At 37.2% G+C, this 25,145-nt stretch overlaps 1 protein-coding gene across 1 annotated transcript in view; it reads right to left on the bottom strand.

The window, feature by feature from the left end:
* Positions 1-25,145, bottom strand: part of LOC140241137 (putative RNA polymerase II subunit B1 CTD phosphatase RPAP2) — a 112,858-nt gene that overhangs the window by 29,685 nt on the left and 58,028 nt on the right. The gene's annotated exons all lie outside the window — the stretch shown is intronic.

Below are 25,145 nucleotides of genomic sequence, written 5' to 3'. Positions count from 1 at the left end.
TACAATCAGCTGTGGTAGCGATAATGACATTAGTAGTGGTACTGGTCATAAATGCAGGAGTTGATGATAGTAAAAATGGCTACTCCAATAGTCTCATTAGACTTTCACAGCATTTCCAAGGAGTAATCAAAACCAGCTATATACATTACTATCCTGCCTTGATTGGAACATAATTCTCTTGTGATGTAATGGTTAGTCCATTTACAAAAACTGTTGTTTAAAATGGCTTCAAACTGGACAGCCTAAATCTGCACTAGTTAGCATTATTTCTTTGCCAGTTTATTAGTTGAAAATTGGTTTTCAAATGGCTGAGATATTAAATGGTTCTAATTAAAGGTGCATCCAATCTTTTATTAGGACCACTTTGTTTTATTTTCTTTTTTTGATATCTCAGCCATTTCAAAACCAATCTTTATCAAACAGAATATTAATTGCTCTTAGAATCATAAGCTCTTTGATATTTGTGGTTTCTAATAACCTCACAAAAACTTAAATCCTGAATCCCAAACTCGATCAGAACTATACTATCCCTTTAATGAACATGTATCTAATGACGTGGGTTGTAAACAATTGAACATTACTCATGAATCCCATCACGGAAACATGTCCTAACATATTCTGTTTAACAATTGATATTCTATGCAACATTCACACTGTGATGATGTCTAAATCATACAGATTGCATGCATACGGTAAACATTAATGCCACAGATTCAACGGTACCTTCTCATCCCCCCCCCCCCCCCCCCGCACCTGATGGATTGCTCATATCAATATTCATAGCTGCAGCTTACCCCTCCCTCGCTCTAGGGACAGGCCTTGATGTATTAAAAGAATTCATTTAGTGGCCACCCCTCAATTACTCTAGTGCAAAACCAACAGTATCCAGTCCTACGAGTATATGGCACTGACATAATTGATAAATGCATTATACATATTTGCTCTTTTTTTAAAACAAATACAGTCACCAGTGTTTAATTAGGACTCTGTTACATGAGATACAAGAATAGTGGCCACTGGCCACTGGCTGTGTTTAGGCAGGTGATGGCTATATAATAGGTATATAATACAGCATATTCGTGCGTGGATTTTTTTCAGTGGCTGCTATAGACAGGTGGCCACTAAAGATGTACAGATGACTGCCTGCCTCTCTGAACTCTTTTAGAAAGAAGTGTAGCAAAAAAAGCTGCTGAAAACTGCTTATCCAAAAGAGGCAAGCCAAAGGAGTAAAATGGAGTCAAAAGGGGTCTGAGCTTTCGATCCTAGCAGAATCTTCTTCAGAGGCAAAATGACCAACTTTCTTTTACAAAAGAATTTGGGTCTTTGTTCCAGAGTTGTCCCATTTAAGCGGGGGCAACTGTACTTGAAACAAAAATATTGACTGCTGTACCCATTGGCCTGCCATGCCCTACCCCTTTCCCTACTCATCCTCCTCCTCCTTGTCTTGTCTTCTCACATCAAGTTTTTTTTTTTTTCAATGTTTGAAGAGCATCGCTGTTTTTTCCTTCATTGTTACGAATGTCATTGTTCTAGAAAATTTGATAAATGGAATAGAATGGAAAGACAGATAAATCAGACACCAGTATAACACTGACATCTCAGATGCTAAATTTCCCCAATCCCTTCTTGAAATTGCTCGAGATGACCACACCCATTACATCTAAATACCTTCTACCCTCCTCTTATCTTTTTACTTTCAGGATTACTACTCCCTTTCCATGTCTAAATGAATTCCATATAGTGGGTTCCATTGACCCATCCTCCTAAAACTTGCATGCCAAAAGAAACATCCCGCCTTAACATATTTCCTCATCTCCCACCTCCTCCTCCTCCTAAATTTCATCTCCTCAACCTCCTGCTCCTGCTCCTCCTCTTCCTAATCAGCATTACTGCTCCCTTTCCATGTCTAAATGAATTCTATATAGTGGGTTCCTTTGACCCATCCTCCTATAACTTGCATACTAAAAGAAACATCCTGCCTTACCATATTTCCTCATTTCCCACCTCCTCCGCCTCCTAATCTTCATCCCTTCTTACTCTTTCTCTCCGCCACATCCTCCTACTACCATTCTTCTCCACCATTTCCTCGTAATCCTCATCTCCTCCCTCCTCCTAATCCTAATCCCCTCCTCTTTCTCCTCCACCTAATACTCATCTCCTCCTCCTTCCCCTCCTCTACTTAATCTTACTTACTTTATCTCTTCCAGCTTTTCCTTTCTGCCACATCCTCCTACTCCTATTCCTCTACCTTCTACTCCTCCAACGAATCCACATCTCCTCCTCCCTCATCCTCCTCCTAATCCTAACCCCCTCCTCTTCCTCCTCCTTCCCATCCTCTACTTAATCTTTATCTCTCCCTGCTCTTCCTTTCTGTCACATCCTCCTACTACTATTCCTCTCTACCTTCTACTCCTCAAGCTAATCCACATCTTCTCCCCCCTTCCTCCTCCTCTCCCTAATCCGCATCTCCTTCTTCCTTCTCCTCTTCCTCCTTCTCCTTCTAATCTTCATCTTCTCCTCCCACTAATCCTAAACCTCATCTCCCCCTTCTCCTTATCTTCATCTCTTCCTACTCTTCCTTTTTACGTCATCCTCATTTTCATCAATAAACTTTGCATTCACCTTAGAATTATATGCTCTTTCATAATTCATAAGAGGTTTCTAATTTTTCTCAAAAATCTATCATCAAAAGAAGTTGGAAACAGGAAGCCTCATCTCAACCCAAACTGTACCATCCATTTAACCCGTTGAGGATGGACTGATTTTTCTATAACATTTCCCATAGACATTTGCCCGAGTGTTCTCGGGACTCGTCTTCAGTGGGTTAAAGGTCCAGTTTACCTTTGGAAGCAGTGATTTCAAAAATGTTCAAGATATCACATTTGATGCATATGTGTAGGTCTGTTGTATCATAAAACATCCTACCATATGAAATATTTGCAATAAAACCTAAAATATAAGGAGATATCAGGGTTTTTCTTCATAAACCGTAACTGTATACGGTTTAGTCTGGAAACATCTTTATTATAACTATTGTTCACATTTTGTGTATTAAACAACACTTAACATCGATTATACGGATTCAAATTTTGACAGTGGTCGTTTCTATCCCTAACTCACATTTTAGAACTATTTTAAAGCACTAATGCTGGGTTTTTGTTTCATCTGCAAATGGTAAATTATGCCTTTAATTGAGGAGGGGTATCCTGGAGTGTGTGGGAACATCATCATCGCGTCATGATTGAGATGTCAACATGAAGACAGGATGGGAGGGGATGAGAGAGGGAAGAGAAGATGGCTTTGGTCCGCAGAGAGAGCAAGAGAATGACACCGAGATGGAGAGTGAGAGGGGGAAAGAAAGGAGGAGGAGGGGAAGAAGAGATAGTGGGGCAGGGATGGGTACAAATGGGAAGGGGGGAGACAGGACGGCCAGCTCCCTGAATAATTGAGAGGCTTCTCAGCACCCATCTTGACCGGACGGCGGCACCGCCCACGGAGGAAAAACCTCAGGGAGGGAAGTTTGGGATGTGGCAAGGCATATTTGGGGGGACAGACAGAGGGGTAACAATCTTTGTTGTTCAGACATATGCAATTTTACACTTATATACAGGTGAAATTCTCTTAATTCAAGAACTGAGTGTCCTTTCGGGGGTAAAGTTTCTCAAAAAAAGATAATTCCCCTTAGCTATTAATCTTAAGAAAGTATGTAAACTGTTAAGCAGTCACAAGATATTAAGTGCATGAAGATATAAACAAATATTATATACAATTTAATCCACTCTAAATTGCTGAAACTACAGGATATTCTCTTTCCATTCAAACACACAAATAAACCAATTCTAGCTTTATGTCTGAAATTCAACCACATAAGGTAGTGCAATGTACTAGATTCAGAGACTAATATTATAAACATATTAATATTTCTAACAAGGGCATAGTCCACCTCTGAAAAGGAAACACAAGTGTGAAAAATAAAATTCACATTAAGTCATCTAAAGTAATATAAGTAAATAGAGAATGAAAATGAGTACCGGCAACTCATATTTGCTATTCCTACTACAAATAAGATTGTGCATCACTCAATTCTGTCTTGAAAATTTTTTTTCTTTTTTAACACATGCATCTCGCTTGAAACTGAAACATGTCAAAGTTCTGATATGATCTGCGTGACATTATGTCAGACGGATATCAGTATCAAATTGCAGCCGACTCTAAACCATTAAATCATTGCAGACAAGATGGTGCTCATAAATCAGTTTTGCATGTTTAGAATGGGCCAAATGAAATGAAACCTGATCCAGACTTACAAGTGGAAGTCTCTTTGGTTCCAAACTCCAGGGAGTGCAGTTCACTTCTCCGCACTCTGCCAAGTGGCGGCGCTATGGCATCAAATCCTTCAGCACTGGATGTATTAAAAGAGAGTCTGGCCGACTCAGTTTCAGCTTATGAGTTTTGAAGCCTGTGATTGGCCAAAACTGGTCTTGTGATCTTCATAGAGCCATGTTGTTACCAAAGTGCACTCACACATGACACGAGTCACGAGTCAGTTGTCTTCCTATCTGCGTGGCAGATCCTGTTTGGCACATGCTTCAAATATTTTTGAGCGGCGGCTTCAAACATCTAGCAAAGGAAATAAGAAGGTTGTTACTCCATTCTCTTGAACCTCCTTGCTATAACCCTCTACTGCGTAATACGATGTGTAACGACATGGCATCCATTTTAGCAGTTGTCCAGACTTTCCTTATATATGGCACTTAAATCCTTGATTGTTACTGGTCGACGCCATTGTATCCAAACTGCAGGAGAGTATAATCTGCCATTGCGAGTACAAAGTGGGCAGGGGCCACTAAAATTTCACCTCCATGGTAAAACTTCAGCGGTGACCGAGTGATACCCTTAAAAACAGCAATGCCCATGTGAAATTGACTAAAAACTCACCACCTAACCATAGAGCAGACTGAATTCTGGGATTGAGACCACAGCCTTAACCCGCTGAGGACGGACTGATTTTGCTATAACATGCATTTCCCATAGACACCTACCCGAGTATACTCGGGACTCATCTTCAACAGGTTAAAGGCAAACCAGAGCACACATATTCAATCAAAAGTGAAGACATGTCTACAATGTATACATACACAAATGTATGTAGACGTGAATCAGTAGATTAATGTTTTATCTATGTGAAGAAAAAAAAACAACCCAAAAAACAAAAACACATTTAAAATAGTTCGAGTGAATGCACTTTCAAACTTCAAATGTCGGCAGAGTTTGCTTTGAAGTTTAGGGTTCTAATTAATGAGTTTCCATCACTGTTTGTGATGCATGCATACTACACTGTATAGGTCATTCATAACATATCATTAAAGCTTAAATATCAAATTGTAATTCATTTTGTATAGCAACTAGAGTTAAACATTAGTAATGTAACATATCAATATCGATATTCAGTATAAAAATATAAAAAAATCAGTGATGATCACGTTCGTTGAATAGGATGAGCAAGCACAGATGCATACAGAAATAGATTTGACATTCAACAGGTGTATGGACACCATTAAACACCCTAGCCTCACCTGTAAATAAGTATCATTATTCTGCATGATAGACAACAGATGCGAATGAATGCAGAAAACATTTTTAAGGGCTGAGTGCAGCTTTGAATCTTTATGAAAGTCACATTATCTGCATAAATTTATATAGCATGGAATCACGCCCACACTTTGAGAGAAAAAAAAATATCAAGCTACTATATACCTACTCTATGTACCATTATGGAGCTTCTGTAAAATTTGATGTTTCACATTTTACTACAGCTCACAAAATTGTTCAAGGCTTTAATGTGCCTACTGCTGAAAGTTAATATGCTTGAAAAGCTGAAAGCTAATATACTTTAACTGCAATATCTTTTACATGCATCACTGCTTTATGTCTTTTTAAACTCTCTCCGTGTACAATTTGGAAAGTTGATATTTTTGTCTCTCATATAAATGAAGCTGTCCAGATATTGAGGATGTGTGCCCACCAAACTCCACTGAATCAGTAAGTCTTCAAAATAGATTCTGGGCATGGTTTTTCTAGTGGAGAAAGGGGGGGGGGGAGGGGACGGACGACAAGGGAGCCAATGTGTTGAACACTCTGACAGTGTCACCTTTGCGATATTTGTCACTAACATTTGTCAATCTTTTTAACTTTCAAAATAATTGATCCAGTCTGGATGAAAACTTCACCAAAAATTAAGGACATAATGGGTCATTTAACTTTCCTTTTAGCACAACAAGTCCCTGAAACAAAGGTATACTGCCGTGTCTTTCTGTAGATATTTTTATCATTAATCATTGGTGTTTCGTGAGGTGGCTTAATGCGTTCCCTTTTATTCCAGATTTTTGCTATTCATATGCTATTGTTTGTTTTGCTTGCAGTATTTTCACAAGCCTCATTGTACCCCTGAATTTTGGTTATAGATTCGCAAATCAGCAACACATTTTAGGAGATGTAAAGTGGGTATCACATTGGGCCGGAGACTATAGTCGGCAACCTGGAGACGACTTGAGTCTCCCAGTCGCTGAGACATCTTGCGACATCCCCTAGAACCTAGCGGAGTCTGCAGTGAGTTGCCAAATAATCAAACATATTCAATTTCTTTGGAGACTTTTTTTTCCAGTTTCCAGCTAGTCTCAAGGACATCTCTCTGTGATGCCATAATAGTCGCAGCCAAGTTGCAGAGACCAATTTTGTTCACGAGGTCTCTGTGGAGACTCACTGGAGACCCATCCAAGATGGCTCCACAACGGAGAAGTCGTCTCGGAGACGATAGGTGGACCATACCTGATAGTTTCATGGGATTTCAAAGCCACTGAGAGCATAAAAGTCGATAAATTTAATAATAACCGACTGTGGAGTATTGTAGGCTTGCTTTCACTCCAGCCCTCGCTAAATTCCTGGATGTCTGACCATGAGAGTAGCCGGCAAAAATATTCAGGACAGCAAATTATGATAAATGCAGACAGTGCTGAAGGGACAAAGAGTGAAAGCAGTGATTTATAATTACTTTAACTACTTCACATGCACCCCTTACATACTTCAATAATCACATTCTTCACATTTCCAAATATGTGTTATCACTGTTGGATAATATACATCTCGTAAATACTCAAAGAGACCTTTAACTGCACATCCCATCATTCCACCCTCTACATGTTCTCTCGGAAGACTGGGAACACGGTCTTTCTAATATCCTGTTTAGAGTCCCCCAAAAACACGGCATAATCTTTGAGAGTAGTGCCGTGTTTACCCAAGACGATGGGGACTCTAAATGGTCACGGTGCAAAGCACAAAGCACGAGTATGAGGTGAGTCTGGGGTAAGTCTGAGGTCGGAACATGCCAGACAGCCTAGCACGAGTCTCGTACAACCTCCGAAAGCTGTGCTAGACTTGCGCTATGTGAAGGTACTCTAAACAGTCGCGGTTGAACACAGCACACACTTTCAGTGACCCACGCTGTTCAGTGCGGAGTGTGCATATGTGTGCACAAGAAACTCCTGCCCCTCTCAAGGAGAAATGCCCACCCACTGGTTTCCATAGAAACATATGCCGACTTTACACCAGATGACCAGGGGACTCTGAACAGGGTTCTCTCACCCCCGACTGGGTTAGTTAAAAAAAAAAAAAATGCTCGTTTTCATCTGGCATGTAGTGTGTCCTCCAGAGGTCCTCCTAGAAATGGGGACTCTAAACAGGATATAAGATTGTAATGGAGTCGTTGAAAATTTTGCAGGATGCTTCAAAATACGTAAGCTGGAAATACAATGGTGCAATCTCCACTCCTTCTGCCAATATTACTTCATATTTGCTTCATTTTCTTCACTGTTGGCTATAAATAGGTGAATGATGAACGTCACATTTTGCACGCAAGCTCTCAATTTTCGAAGTATACCATCTCTCCTTATCAGGTGTCAGATATGAAGGAATACTGTACAAGCTGAAATTTTCGCGGCGGTTTTATTTTCGCGAATTTCGCGAATCGCCTTTGAACCGCGAAAATAACAACGTGCGATCAGATAAGCACAGTTACACCTCGCAACCGCGAAATTAACAACATGTGAAAATGTTCTCCTAGTAGCAATTCGCGAAAATATCTGTACGCGAAAATTTCAGCTCGTACAGTACCACTGCATGACCTGCTCCAGAAAAGACAAAAATCTATGCCGGGAAAAAAAAATTGATAGACTGAATAAATAAAACTCGTCCTGCTTAGACTAATCTGATATCAATGACTCCCAACATGCTTCTCTCCTTTCCTCCATCTACACGGAAGGACATATCACGCTCCAAATCTGAGAAAACAACAAGGGACCCTCTCCTACCAGCATAAAGTTAATACTGAAGGGTAATCAATACAGTGAAGTGGATTCCTTTACACGCTTGAAATCTGTTGTTGTGGGTAGAACTATCCCCATTTTTGTTTGTTTGATTGTTTTTGTTTCTTGTCATGAACAGCATTATAAGTAAATCATAACTGAGCTTATCACTTGACTAAATGGCCGCTTCCAATGGGATAGATATCGGGTGTGGTATTGGTATGTAAGAGGAAGTGTTCGGTAAAGTAATCAAATATTGGACCGGTCGCCTGGCACCAGTCGCTGTGAGGTGTTGCTGGCAGCCCTGGTCCATGTGGCAACTTACATAAAGCATCAAAGGATCTATGATATCACACATAGTGGCACACATACACAGATAAGAAAAAAAAAACCCACAAACACACACACACACACACACAATAGTATGAATGGCAGCAAACTTAATGGTGAAAGTTACAGGACAAGTTTTGTATCCAGAAATAGTTGTAGAATATTAAAGGGATTGGTATAGTTTTGGTTGAGACCTGGTTTAACTTCGACTTGGTCAACAAAAATATACCATTCCTTTAAAGCTGGTTGTAGACATAGAAGTGATACTGTATACTGTATATTTGTCACTAACATTTATCAATCTTTTTTACTTTTAAAAATAATTGATCCAGTCTGGATAAAAACTTTGCCAAAAACTAAAGACAAAATGGGTCATTCAACTTCCAATTTAGCTCAACAAGTCCCACAATGATGTACAAACTCCACCCCCACTGCATAAACTTCCCAACCCAGTCCCACATCACTCCAGTTGCCGCACCTATAAGAGCTCTCCATGCACAAGGTTATGTCATTCCACGCTCCAAACAGAACATCACAAAATGTCCTTCTTCCCCAGAACACTAAGAACAGGGAACATCCTCCCACTGAGTACTGTAACCGCACCATCACTGGAAGCCTTCCGCCATCGATTGACGGAAGGCAGTGGATAAGTCCCTGGAGTGTTTAATTACTTGCACCGTGTATGTACTCTGCATCATGCACCTCAACCACTGCGTCACACACACACACACACACACACACACACACACACACATCCAAAGTTTGCAAGAATCTTCAAGTTTGAAGGAGGCAGACTGAATCAGAAGAAGAAGAAGAAGAAGTGATACTGTATACGCCAAATATTTCGTGAGGTTTTTATTTTCGCAAATTTTGTGAGTCATGTCCTATTTGCGAAATTAAAGACAAGCGAAAATATTGACTCTGATCCTGACGTGAATGTGACGTACGCGTGTACCCTTCTCCGTTCAGTACAGGGCTCCACGATCGCGAATTTAACCACTCGCGAAATCGTCAGGAATTCCCAATTTGCGAAAATTTACACTCGCGAAATATATGGCGTATACAGTACTACAAGTGGCAGAAGCACTACAGGTATACATGTAGTAGCAGCAACGGTTGCTGCAATGCTGGAGAAAGGAGACGTTTAGAAAACTGGTACCACAAAGTAGTAAAAGCAGTCGTGGTTGCAGTATACGAATATTGACTGCTCATGAGGATGATGGTGGAAATTATCATTCCCAAGGGGCTTTTCATACCGACCCTTCTATCACCCCGAGGCGTTAGCCGAGGGGTGATGGAAGGGTCGGTATGAAAAGCACCAAGGGAGTGATAATTTCCACCACCATCCGAATACAGAGCAGTTAATATTTGTTTTATATACCTCATCGTTTAAGACTAGGTCTAACACAACTAATAACTAGCTATGTCAAGATCTAGGGCTAGTCAAATACGAAGTAAATTCTAACACTAACGTTAGAACAGGCCATTTTGGCAGCGATCGCTTGCATGGTTTTCGTACATTTCGTACAGACCTTCTGCGAGCTCCTGCATAAATCTTGGCAGATTACAGCAATACAGTATGTTATTAGCCAGCTTCCCGTTGCTCGTGTTTTAATTCGATATTTCCAACATGTTGAGATTTGTCTCTGCTTCGGGATCCTAAGAAATACTAAAGACAAAGTGTACGATCTTTGATTCAACTCTCTTCAAATCACGGAGGAGCACTCGATCGCCATGCCATGCTGAAAGTGTACTTGTTATGTGTACAAAAGTCGCTGAGGGTTTACGAATTCTATCACAAGGGTTTTGCCTTTCTATCACTTACATGAAAACCCCAAGGCAAGATAGATGGGACTGTACCTTGTCACATGATATACTTTTGACCAATCAGTGAAAAAAAATCTCACTTATGAGGTATATAATAGCTTATAAACCAGGGAAATAGGATGTGGCAGAGATAGCTGTAGCAAAGTCATGGAAGTTGTAGTAAACATGGCAGTAAGTGTGGTGGCATTAGAAACACAAAGTGGTGGCAGCAGTTGTACCTTAGATGAAACAAAGATAGTTGATGAAAAAACATGCAAAATGGCACAAGTGAATATAAAAAGGAAAAAGCAGTAGTAAAAGCTAACCCTTACTAGCAGCAGCTTAAATAGCGGTAGTAGTGGTAGTAAAAGTTAAAAAAAAAGTGAGAGTGGGGTGGTGATGTGGTAGCAGAAGTACAACATATTTTCACCCCCCAAAAAATAACATGAGAGCCAAGCACGCATGCAAATTAGATGAGGCAATACCTACCAATCTACCAACTAGTCTACATAAAGAAGTTCTGACAGCATTTATTTCTTTACTTTTCATTAAACATGAAATCTTAAACACAGGTAAACTTGTACTTTTCACACTAGATTATTGTTAGGTGCAAAAGCTTAATCCGTTGAGGATGGACTGATTTTGCTACAACACGCATTTCCCATAGACACCTGCCCGAGTATAATCGGTCCTCAACGGGTTAACATTGATGACAGCAGGGGCAATGGTAGTTGCAGTTACAAAGTCAATGACCAAAAAATATGATTCTAAAAGTTATCTTCTTACACAAGCCAAAGGGGAAAGACTGAGTGGACAATATTATTATCACCGCAGGTGAAGTACATTGTGAGGTTGTAACCATTACTGCTATTCAGTAAGGAGATGTGACAGTTTTAGATCATTTTGTAATTTCCTTATTTCTTTTCATCCAATTTGATTACATTTTCGTCCATTCTATTCAACCGATTTTATTCTATCCGTCAACGTCATATTTCACATGGTGTAGGATTGTGCTTTTAAAGCCTAATTACCCTCTCAGTGTGGAGTTTTATGGGTAACTTGCTATTTGGCAAATCGTCAACAAACACTCATATGAGAAGAGTGTGCTGGTACTATAATAACTGAACGTAGGTATTTTTCCCACACGCAATGTAAAGCTAGAATCTGAGCACCCACTCTGTGCTGGTCCTAGACTGCCACAATCTTTTGGTTGGATGTAAACTTTATACTGCCGCTATATATCACTCCGATTTAATGCAGTGCATCTTGGCATGCTGCACAAGAAGAAATCTTTTCATTTTTTTTTTCCATCCAGAGAACAGGAAAGGGAAATGAATGAGGGCAATTAATTTTAATTTTATGTTGGTACTTTGCACGCACATGAGAAGAATATGTTAAGTGGTGTTACTCTAGCGTGGGAAAAAAAAAAGAATCTCGTTACCAGCAAATCTCTATGTTCAAAACTTCTCAAGAATATAAAACTATTTGCTACATTCATGATGACTTGACCAACAAATTTAAGAAAAACCTATTGAAGCACCTTCTATAGCGATGTCATCTGTAATTATGAGAAAATCTGGCAGAAATAAATGCTGGTTCACATTCATGTATATTCCCGTATGTGGTTCCCCACTGATTTGTTTATTCATTTTCTTAAATTGTAAATAACATTTCACCAATGTCACACTTTCCAACGTTCAACAAAGAAATAACACTTTCTCCCATTTAATAGACAGCTATACTTCAATCATTACAAAAGCAAATTCAGCACTTAGTGCCAAGTCATCATAAGCATCCACGACCCACAAAAAATATATGTCACTGTAAAGAAACAAGCACCATTCACCACAAAGGTTAAAAATATACAGTTTGAATGTCATATATGCAAGTCTACATATGAAATAATGTTACATTTGCTACAAAACTCATCAAAAGACATCAAGTAATGTGTTTTAAACAATTCTAAAGACCACTTTGGTACACTGAAGGAACCAAATTCTTGCTTTAAGTCGCAGTCGAACTCCGAGCAGTTGACGTGACCGGGTGTGGCACTTGACACAAATCTCGCTCCGTGCCCTCGGTCGAGGAAACGGGTGGGAATGCATCCTTTTGATATGTAATCAGGAAGAGTTTACAACGGATAGAAGAAAGGAGAGGCCCGTCCGGAATCGATGAAATCCTATTGATTTGTTGGTCAACAAGGGCATTAGTGCACAAGCGACAATGAAATCAATGTAATCTCATGTGCCCTGGCTTTGGGACCGGGATTGTTGGGGGCCCCTCTTATGGGGCGTCTTCGCCAATGCATGGGACCAGCACAATGGAACAGGGAAAGGGGGGGGGGGTGGGAACAAGTAATAAGGCCAACGATGAAAGTAGTGTGGTAAGTTTACACTCTGATGGACAGAAGATCAGAAAGTATGATTTATAATTTAATCCACGGAAGACTAGTCCCGACTGTACTTTGGCAGGTGTCAATGGGAAATGCATGTTACAGCAAAATTGGCTCATCCTAAAGGGTTTAAAAGGCAAATCCAACCTCATATTGTGTTGCTTAAAATCACACACACACACACACACACACACACACACACTCACTCACAAACAAACACATAAATTAGAGAAGCAGATCAGTGAATGATTGACAAAAAAAATAGAAACATTACACAAAAAGGTGTGTAATTTGTAAAACTTTACAAAAAGTGTAGCAAATTGGCAGCTCTGTATGAGCTGTCCTTTTGAGTATCTCTCCATTTGTTTGGTACACAAAATTACACCAATTTAATTTTTCTGATATACAAAATATGTAGTTGGGGACAGACAGCTACACAATCTGCTGAGGACAAACAGGGAGGTGGTGTCCACCTCCCTGGGACAAATGTGCAAAAATGTGACAGTCAAGAGTCAATCTATCTATATTAAGAACAGGTCGGCTGAAAATATCTCTCACAATGAAAATAAAAATTGGGAAATATTCATGTACAAACTGAATGGAAAGTTGCTCAATATCAAGATCACACAGAGTTGCCAATTTGCCATACTTACTTTTTACATTTTTAGAATTCATGACTTTTAATGTGTCAAGAATTTTTCCAAATTTGTGCCATCATACTTCTCTGATTTGTCTGTTTTCATACAAAGTGTAGAAAGCAACAGAATGTCAAAATGGCCTTTCCCTTTAATTTGACCACAAAAAAAAATAATCGGGCACATATTTTAAAGAAGTCAAGATGAATATTTCAAAGGATTGCATGAATTTCTCAAGGTAAAAGCTATCTACTCGATCATTTTGCATAAAACATTGCTGCGAACATGGAAATTGGCACCGCATTGTCTTTGTACCTTGCAAATTTGGGGGTCCAAGACCCTTCAATCTATAGAGGCAAAACAGAAAAAGACACACACATATCAAGTTTGACACACCAGTAAATGGAAACTTGATATTCTTCTGTCACCTAAGATTAGAATATGCAACATTTTATTACAAAAAAAAAAATGTTCAGAGAATAACCTTTGATTACATTTTTTCCCACAAGATCAGAAATTCATTCTAAGTTTAATGTACCCTTTTTTAGTCCATGGCATATATGCTCTCTAGTGTGAATGACAACTTTTACTTTATCATTTTAACAACAATAGACTTATCCATTGAGGATGGACTGACTTTGCTACATCACACATTCCCATAGACACCTGCCCGAGTACATTTGGGACTTGTCCTCAACAGGTTAAAAAGGGATATTTTTATCCTGTGCTCAAGTTGATAGCAATATAAAGTGCAATGTCTAATCATTATAAATAACAAAGAAAAAATATGTAAAAATATCATACTTGTTTATGGTCTAATGAAACAGTGAAATCAGACATACTCACAGGTGAAATTTCTGAGAGGGACAAAGCCATTGCAAAACACAAATGTTGTGAAGATCATTGCTTGTAAACTATATTGTAATTACATCAACTCGCTCTTTAAAGCACAGGTTGCTATTATAAAGCTCAGAATAATTTGGTAAAAAGAATCTATTTCTGAGTTCTTGTCTACAATGTGAATTTCCCAAAAATTTGTATGTAGTTGAATGGAAGACTGTGGAATGTATGATATTATGGTCTCAAATCTAATATTCATGTATTGTGATCAGGGCCACTGTAAAGTGAAATCAAGTAAAATTTATATATATATCTCCAATTTTAATAAAACTTCATATCAAAATTTACCTCAGCCAGCATACTTGAAATCATTTCCTTGGCCGTTCATTTTTCATTAAAGACAGCATCTGAATGATCATCAAAAAATGATTTTTTAAAATAAAATTTGGGTAGATTCTGTCTCTTTCCCAAACAGTCCTCAAACTACATATAGTAATTTCTTGCACAAAATAAATGCATCAAACTACATTGGTGTAGACCAATCAAAGAATCAATGATTTGAAATGAATAGAAGTATATATCAAAAGCTTGGAGGAACTGCTGCTGTAATACGAGTAAGAAAAAAAATCCCACTCTTCCAAAGCGGCCACAACATCAAATTACAAAGTTTTGCCAACACCATTCAATTACCATAGCAAAAGTCACAACAGTCGAGACACGGCGGCCATTCATGCGCAACACCACAAATCATTAGACACAAAAAGACAAAGGCTTACAGCCATGTATAATTAATGCGACAAGCCGCTTAGTGAAACATTACAAGGATTACTTTACATCATCTGCTCGACTTGACAAGGATTCAATCAGCAAACCGAGGGTCATAGAAGTGAGACATGAATGTAACGACGACAAGGTGAGACGACCACATTTCAGTCGCCAGGGACAGCATTACATGAAAAGCAATGCATGGGGACATCAATGAAGAAATCATTAAAATCACTGAGACAATAGGAAAGCGCGCGCCGACCAAAAGGCACCTCCGCATGTCTTGTTCGGCATTGTCCGCGAGACAATGGGGTACACGAATCAATGTAACTCTCATCGCTTGTGCGACGGGGGTCCCGATTAGGTGGTACATGAATGTTGCTTGCAACTGTATTGATTTGAGATCACAATGATATACATTGAATCTGTCCTTGATAGGGCAGCTGGTAGCATGCGCTGCGTGACTGGTGATAAAACAGAACATCTCTGTTCCATTTGGGCATCTTTGTACTGCAAAATGCTCTACATGGGACACACCCTAGCAACTGGAGCATCACAGCAACAGACCAAATCTACACCCAGTCTGAGGAGATACATACATCTTACCGCTTGATTAAGTTTATCTATTAGAACTAGAATTTATGTCATTCATAACTTTAAAACCCTAGCAAATATGTGAATTTGGATTCAACCTAATTCTTGGGGGAAAAAGCTGGTCAGGTTGAAGAATTTATCAGACAGAGAGAACACTTCCATTCTATGTCAGTCAAATTCACACAATCAGCAATGTAGAAATTTGTTCTGGTTGCCATTCAATCATCATAAAAATACAGATTTTTAGAGGATTCATGCTGATCACTGGACTAAGTTGCTCTTGATTTGTTTTGAAAGTTATTCTAGGTTTCCAGAATTAGTCAAGCCTCATTAAAGCCCCTTGTCCATAGAGAATAAATGTAAATTCCTTTTCACCATGTCCTACATCCAATAACTACACATGTATGCAGACATTGCCATGGCAATATGGTGTATCATTAAGAACAGCAGAAATCACATTAAATCAAAGCACTTACTGAGTCATCGATCATATTCATTTTAAAATTGCAGAACTGATCACAAAAGTGAGAGTTATCATTCACTTATCATATCAATTTCACTCATTCTGTATCTATGTCAGGTTTTCAAATTATGACTTTGATTACATCTAAGTTTTGAGCTTTGAATTAATCATTATAACATTAAATGGTTCAGTGTCAGAATTTGATGTTTCCACCATTACCACACTCCCTCGCAACAAATATAGTTGAAAACAGCATACAAACCATCTACATGAACCAACAATGTCTACAGAATTCAACTGCTAGGTTTTATAAGTGAAATAAACCCTACACATTGCATGAAGGCTCATATGTATGCTTGAAACTGTTGATATGTAACACACATGCTATTTGCAGTTTATTTGATGGCAAAAACATCATTAATCACTATTTTTTTTTTCTGAATGCTGATTTATGTGGTAATGATTTTCATTACGTTCATATTGCTTGTATGTGCATGGGCAGAGCTAACCCGCTACATACCTCTCAGCTTTAAACGGAAGCAAACTTCACGATGATTACCAAGCTTTAACCCAACAACTGACAGCTATACAGATATGCAGGCAGACCAAACAAACTGTGGAAAATTCATTAACCCGTTGAGGACGAGTCTCGAGTTTACTCGGGCAAGTGTCTATAGGAAATGCATGCTGTAGCAAAATCAGCCCATCCTCAACAGGTTAAAATATTATGCTTTTATTATAATCATTATTATCTATTTGACCAGATAAAGAGCATATATACATATATATATATATATATATATATATATATATATATATATATATATATATATATATCATAAACATTACAGACGTAGGACAAAAACAAGAGTGAACATTACTAAAGAATATACTGTACTGTATGCCCCCCAAAAAATTACAATCAGATTTTCAAATTGATAACACCCAATATGATTGATGTGTCTAAATGCTACTTCAGTGTCTTAAAACATAACATCTTAGCTCTATTTTGCAGAAAACCCCATTCAGTTTGGTTAAGCGGTTACAGAGAAATGTAGATTGTTGTAAAGCATGTCACGAGTCTGATTCTTCCAATTTTAGCACATCGATGCTCTTGTGTGTGAATAACAATAGACAGAACTTGGCGGGAAGAGATTCCCGACATCCTCCACAAAATTCCTCATTTCTCTTTGACCACTGAAGCAAATCGAATGGGGTTTTCTGTAAGATGTGGGCAATGAGTTATAGTTTCATACCCTGAATTTGTGTTTAGATTGATTCACTATTTTTAAAGATATCATTGCGGAGGGTCCCGTTGTACTTTTTTGAGGGGGACATACGATACTGTACATGTAACACAAAATGACAGAGGTTAAGATGATAACAGGATGAGGGTCACATAACAGTAAAGACATTTACTATTGCCCATAGCCATGTAGGGTTTTATTGTTGCTGTTGTTCGTGTTGCACGAAATGAGAAACCAGCCTGCACTTTTTATTTATGATTGAACATGATTCTACAGGGATGTTTAAAAATACATTATTTTTCTTATTTTTTGTAAAAACAAATAAACTCTTCAAATTCATGAAATTCTTCTGTCAAGGTGTCGAGGTGTTTTCATGGCAACTGATTGGCAAATTGCCCTACATTGACGTAAATAAGCACTGAATCAGCGGTGGTCCAGTGGAGATGACGCCTGTTCGGTGATCAGGAGGTCATAGGTTGGAATCCTGCTCGAGTATGTACGCCAATGATTTCTTTATCATGGCTACTACTAAAACACTGATTAATTCAGTGCTTATTTACGTCGATGTAGGGCAATTTGTCAATCAGTTGCAAAAATAAATAAATAAATAAACTCTTGCAGTAGAGTTTGAGTAATTCTACCATTTGGTTGGCAGAAAGCACCAGTAGGAAGGCATTGCTCTCACCCTTGAAGTAAATTAATATCCCTACCACTAGCGGCATGAAAAATGAAAAATCTTCCCAATTAACAGCACCGCTTGTCTTCTGGGTCTAACTAAACATTCAATTTGTGTAATCATAAAATCTTTGGAATCATCTTTGGTGCATTACATGTACATGCATCAGTGGAATTCAAATGAATGAGTTCATTTTTTTTTACGAACATAAAGCATATCTACGCATGAAATTTGAAAGGAAATTCACTATTTCAGAATGTATCATGAGATCATAAATAAGCAGTTTTATGCAGAAGTCTTCATAAAAATGATACACCATGTTCAGGTTGGCATTTATGTGAATAAGAAAAATTAATATCAAATCAAATATCAAAATAAGGTGGAGGTTACATGTTATAATATAAACTTATGGAATTTCAATTTTTTGCATTTTTAATGAAGCAATCAAATAAGAAGCAATTCTTATATCATCAGCTGAAACCAGAAGGATGCTATCACAATTTTGGGGGTATGAAGTTATTGGTATCACATTGTACATTATGGTGTCAAATCCAAAGTAATTTCATTTGCAGTAAAATGTTAAGAATCAAAACCACAAGGGTGCTATCTTACCTGATCTTTGGAACATTGTTTATAAATCCACCAACTTTGATTAAATAAGCTCTTTATTTCATGAAAATTAATTGTTTTGTTTTCATCTTTGCTCAAATCGTACAATGTGATAGCACCCTTCTGGCTCTCAGCTAATGATATGTAGATGAAATGAGGTGCTAAGGTGTCATGGCCACACAATATTTCAATTGATCTACATAAGAATAAAAAAGTGAATAACATATGTAAATATCTTTTCTTTGCAAGGCATTTGTCCTTCACATCATTTTCTTATTGAATTTGAATTAACATGGCAATGATGACTTGAAAATTATACGAAGAAGAGGTGCACTTGTTCAATATTAAATATAAATATACATATATATATATATACATATATATATATATATATATATATATATATATGTATGTATATATATATATATATATATATATATATATATATATATATATATATATATATATATATATATAATATATATAATATTTAATATTGAACAAGTGCACCTCTTCTTCATATAATTTTCAAGTCATCACACCACAAACATACTGATATTGTAACATAACATTATATTTTTGTACACAAAGCAGATTGACAGTTTGTGAGTTGATTACATCAACTCGTCAGCTAAACTCAGAAATACGGCTGCGACCAATATCAATTTTGGGTAAAAATGACCATCATTTAAAAATGTTATGACTTTCTTATTCCATATCATATTTTGATGAAACTTCCACTATTCTGATTGTCCAATTCTACAATTCTACTCTCTTCTTTGTTTGTCTTTTTGTTTGTTTTTTTAAGGTAAAGTTCATTGAAGACAAGGCATAGTGAAATTGCCCGATGAGAAACAACGAGACGAGATTAAAGTGAAAGCTCAAACTTTTCATAAACTAAATCAAATATCATCAATTATCAATGACAACATGTCAGTGCCTGATTATTCTTCCCAACATGCATTGCAGCCAAGCATCTCCAAATATGTGGATTAAACAAAAAAAGCCCCCCCCCCTCCCCTACTTGGGAGTCAATCAATTCGGATTAAAGGCCCAGATGAAAGTTGCGATACCATAGAAGGCCTTGAGAGAGATGTACATTCACAGATTATTGATCTTGTTTTATTTTCACAACTGGTCCCTTTCAAGGGATGGACAATAGAACAACCAGTCAGGCCTTTTCCCTTTATTTTAGCTTTGATCAGCCCCCCAACTTCGTACCACCAGTCGATGAGAACAAAAGGCTCGCATTCTGAGCGTGTCTCTCAGGTTACAAAGCTCCCATCATGTGTGTCGACATCAAAGGAAACAAAGTTTGCAAACTCTACATATAACATTACATGATATAAACAAAAGGAGACAAGAAGCCCCCCCCCCCCCCCGAAAAAAAAAGAACAAAAAGTAAGGACACTCATAGATATCTCTCAGCCCTCCAACAATCTTTGCAATGAAATACCATCCCTCTTCCTATCTGTTTAAGTTTTGAACTCATAAAAATTACCTGAATAATCATAGTATTACTATAATCTTGGAATCCACAATATTTTTCTCGTAACGGCCATAGACCTACTCTGCAAATGGTTTTCATAACTATTCCAGTCAAAGCAAACTACCACAATCGATCCCATTTCATAAGAATGATATATATCAGTGGCGGATCCAGGAATTCCGTAAAGGGGAGGTGCCTTTATAGCATTAAAACTGAACATTTTCACTCAAAATTCACTCTAATTTCACTCTAAACTCACTCTTTTCTGTTATTCACTCCTTCAAGAGTGAACATTTTCGCTCATTTTTTTTTTCTTTTTAAGGGAGTATATTTCTTTGAAAATGTCTACATGTAAACAATTGATTAGGAAAAAGAATGGTATAGGTTTCATTAAAGTCTGATATTGAATAAAAAAATAAAGAAATTTTGTAGCTGTGCTGTTTAGCACATTAAGCACCACAGGAGAACAGTGCTTTATACAGCATGCAAAATGTCTACATGTAAACAATTGATCAGGAAAAAGAATGGTATAGGTTTAATTAAAGCCTAATATTGAACAAAAAAAAAAATAGAGAAATTTTGTAGCTGAGCTGTTTAGCACATTAAGCACCACAGGAGAACAGTGCGTTATACAGCATGCAACAGACTCATGATTTAAAAGTTTATCATTAGGTATTTTTTTTCAAATCATTCATGTTGGCTTGTGTTATTATACCTACTGTATATGAAATATATTCATCAAATCTAAATCTTCGTGAATTGGGACTTTATGACAATATCGCAAGAGGTTTAATTTGCGATTGTGGAGTACAACACATGTTCCGAACGGAGAATTGTTACGTGCATGCCACATTCATGTCGGGATCACGTCGGGATCAGAGTAAAATTTTGCGTGTCTTTAAAATTGCAAATAATAGCGCTTGACTTGTGAAACTTGCAAAAATGAAAACATTGTGAAATATTCAGCGTATACAGTATGAATGATTATGTTCTGATTGTATTCAACGGAGATAATGCAGGTATTTTCGGCACAGACATGCTGAAGAACAGGCTGTGGTTGAAGCAGGGTTTGTGCATATCTAAAATAAACCGAAACCGCAACTGAATTTCTTTCCGTACTTTTTATCACGCTTGTTTGAGTATTTGCAGATATGTATACATAAGACAAGTAAAATGACTGCTAAGTTATTCCTCAAAGCTTTTTGTTTAAAAGGCATTCAAAGAGAATGTAATTCCACAAAATTCTGGTATCTTATTATCACCGTGGTGACAGACTTTCACACGGCAACTGGTGAGGACAAGTGTTTCAAAGTTTCTGAGCTGTAGAAATTTTCTGTATGGCAGATTTTTCAGAAGAAAACTAGAAAACTCAAATATGCATTGTGACAGTTGACTATAAAAAAAAAAAAGAGTGCCATATTTCTCACTTTCTAGGCCACAAAATTGGGGTGTCACTCGTAATGCAGTACCTTCCCACGGGCATATCAGGTAAGGGACGCGGAAATAGGTCTGTTTTTTTCCGTGTCACAAGCTGAATATCAAGCCAGGATCTATGACTCTGCTCCATTCAATCTATACCCGGAAATTAATTAGCAATCGCGTTCATCAAAAACGTCTGTCACCTCAAACGAGAAAGAATGCATATATACCGCACTTTCCCTCCGTTCATGAAGCCACTTTAGTATCAAACGTGCTCTTCATAAACCTTCACAGATCCATACAATACACTTCTTTACAAATTCTGATGGTAATGCAAATAAATTTGTGATGGAATCCAATGGAACAATTTCACAGCTATTGGTCGGGAAGAATCAAGAGGGCATCGGGGGTACGAATTACAAGCAATAAATGCAACATATGGGCTTGAAATTGCAGTGACATTCACACAATACGGTGCGAGACATGCTTCACAAAGCAAACAATATTTGGAATGAATTCATCTGTGAAGAGCTTTCATGGGCACAATTAATAGATGTGACTTTTATGTAAATACTGGAAACAGGTACACAGTTTGGGAATACAAATATCCTGTCATACAGGACCTGTTCATAACTGAAAAGTAATTTAGTTAAGTGAATTAGATTATCACTGGAAGTGTGGCTACTTCTCCACTTCAATTCAGTAAATGTGAATACATCTATATATTAATACAGAACCAGGGTCACACAATGCTTTGGAGATCGTTAAATATCCATAAAACAAATATGATAATTTTGTTTGGACAGTGATGAAACCTTATCCAATGGTAACTTTCAACATGTATCAATAAGACATCTGAACATCATAATTTGACGTGATGCACAAATATTCAATTCTGATTGGTCTACTAATTTGGAGACAGCTGACAATTTCTCATTAAAATCACATTACTAACATTATCAAGAAACTATCTACCCATACATAGTTGTAGCTCTCCTAATGTCAAAAGACTATTACAAATGTACATCTAAATCTGCTCCCTCCCCCAGCAACATTCAAAACACAAAAGGTGCCCCTTTCATTCAATTAGCCAGGACTGCTGATGAGTCAGTAAACTTATATTACATGAGCACATCAGAAATGGAATCTTAAAACAATTGACATGGTTGATGTGGCAAATGGCCTTTAAACTTTCATTACATGTATAGCAATGTATATTCTTTTGAAAGGAATATTCTAGAACGTGGCACATGGTGTAAATTTGTTGCAATCCAAAACAGTGGTATCCATAGTTACTTCAATACACTGATTCTAAACAACTAGAAAAGAAAGTTTTTGCATCTTTTATTATTATCATCATAATCATTATTATTATCATCATCAATATTATCGTTACTATTATTATTATTATTATTATTATCATTGTTATTATGATTATTATTGTTATCACTATTATTATTATCATTATTACCATTGTTGTTGTTGTTATTATTATTATTATTATTATCATTATTATTATCATTATCATTATAATAATTATTAGTATTATTATCATTAACATTGTTATTATTATTAATCATTATTATTATTTGTCACGTGAACTGACCTGCTGCGAATATTGGCTCAACCTAGAAATCGAAGTATGCCAATAGCATACCTGTGATGTATTGTAATCTGTTTGGTAATAGTTATTGCTTGATTAATGTCATCTCAAATTTTGCCCATCACTCTTTGCACAGCGACAGGTACAGCACCGCACAATGCGGTGAGGGATTTCTAACGATCGAGCTTCCGTCGGGTAACTTGCCGGCGTGATGCGATGAACTCGGAACATATTTCAGCAATTCGATTAGACACACACCTTACGGAAGGGTGCAAGGGAAAATTGGTGGAAATTTTCATGTTGTATTTCCATGCAAGTATGAAAGTCAATTTGGCTTCAAGCAAAAGAGTAAATCTAATAGAGGTTTCATCATAATTGGGCTGACAACAAAAGGAGGAAAGTTATGAAATCTTGAAGATTTACATGTTTTCACTGAGCTAATATCAATTGCAACCACATGTAGAAACACGAAGAGACAATTATGTCATCTCCTACCAACCTAAAGTGCATTCACCTTCCTTGAATTCTCTCATTTTTTACATGAAATGAATGGAAATTAACTATATCCTTCATCTTAAAACAACCTAAACAATGATGTCTTATAGGGGCAAACATGATTGCACTTGCTAAATCATCAACCAAAGACATAAATTTCATCATATCTATATCCATTCGAAACAAACAAATTGGAATGTTGTGAGGCATGACATCATGGTATCTTCTACTTTGTGGTCATGAATGATATTACTTTTTAGTGAAAACATGTGAAACATAAAAATGTTGCATGTTTCTCAATTCATATTAATTTTTTTTTTTTTTATGACACTTCTACTATTCCAAAGAAGTAGGTTATTTCATAAGGTCACATGCATGATCATTCACCAGTAATATAAGAAAGGCAAGAAAATAGAAGTTGGGTAAAGATGATGCATGCACTGTCTGACAGGCAGAGTACAGTGCATACATGTACTTTGCCAATAAGAACATACAATACATACAAGGCCACAATGGCAATACAAACAAAACATATATTCAAAAATTAAAGGTTCTCTGAAGACATAAAGTTTAATTTCTTTAGCTTTTCAAAGGAGAGAGAAAAAGAAAAAAATGCCGGCTGCATATAAAGGTGCTTCTAGGAATTTCTACTTATCTTTTGAACATATTTTGCGTGACTATTCATTCATGAGTATTAGAACACAGCAGGAAACTATGCCATAAGAAACATCAAAGAATGGATCACAAGATGTGGGCATTTCTACTATAAAAGGATACATTTCAAGGATGTTACTTTATTTTCTGTTTACAATATCATGCATTATCCCCAATGCAAAGGCCATCTTTTAGAACACTTTGATGAGAGGTAACTTTGCTCCAAAATTGCTTCAAAGAAGCAATCGGTTTGATTCTTTTCGCAAAATGAAGAATTTGACGGTTCATGTACAGTATATGCAATGCAGGACAGACATCTGCAGTATGTAATAACAAATGAAGACCAAACTATGGATGCTCATTGAAACTTTGCTTTTTCAACTGAATGGTCTAATATTGATTGGAAAAGATGAAAGCAGCTCTAGATTTCTATTGAACATTCTTGTTTTATACCATTTCTAGAATTAGTGTGTAATATATGCGTGGACAGAGAAAACTGTTGCATTTTTGTCTATCCATGTTGCGTACATCATTACACGCACAAGCAAGTAAAAAACAACAGTTTCAATGAACATTCAATATTTGACCTTCGTATTATGTTAGTATATTTAAATGTCTGTCCAGTGTTGCATACATTACCCCAAAATTTTTAGTTTTGTCAAAAATTCTAATAGATTGCTTCTTTGAAGCAGTTTTGGAACAAAGTTATCTCTCATTAAAGTGTTATAAAAGATGAAATTGTAATAGGGGGTAAGCATGTTCTCTGAA

Source organism: Diadema setosum, chromosome 17, assembly GCF_964275005.1.
Source record: "Diadema setosum chromosome 17, eeDiaSeto1, whole genome shotgun sequence".
In the NCBI taxonomy this organism is placed as follows: Eukaryota; Metazoa; Echinodermata; class Echinoidea; order Diadematoida; family Diadematidae; genus Diadema; species Diadema setosum.
This window is presented reverse-complemented; position numbering and strand designations above follow the sequence as displayed.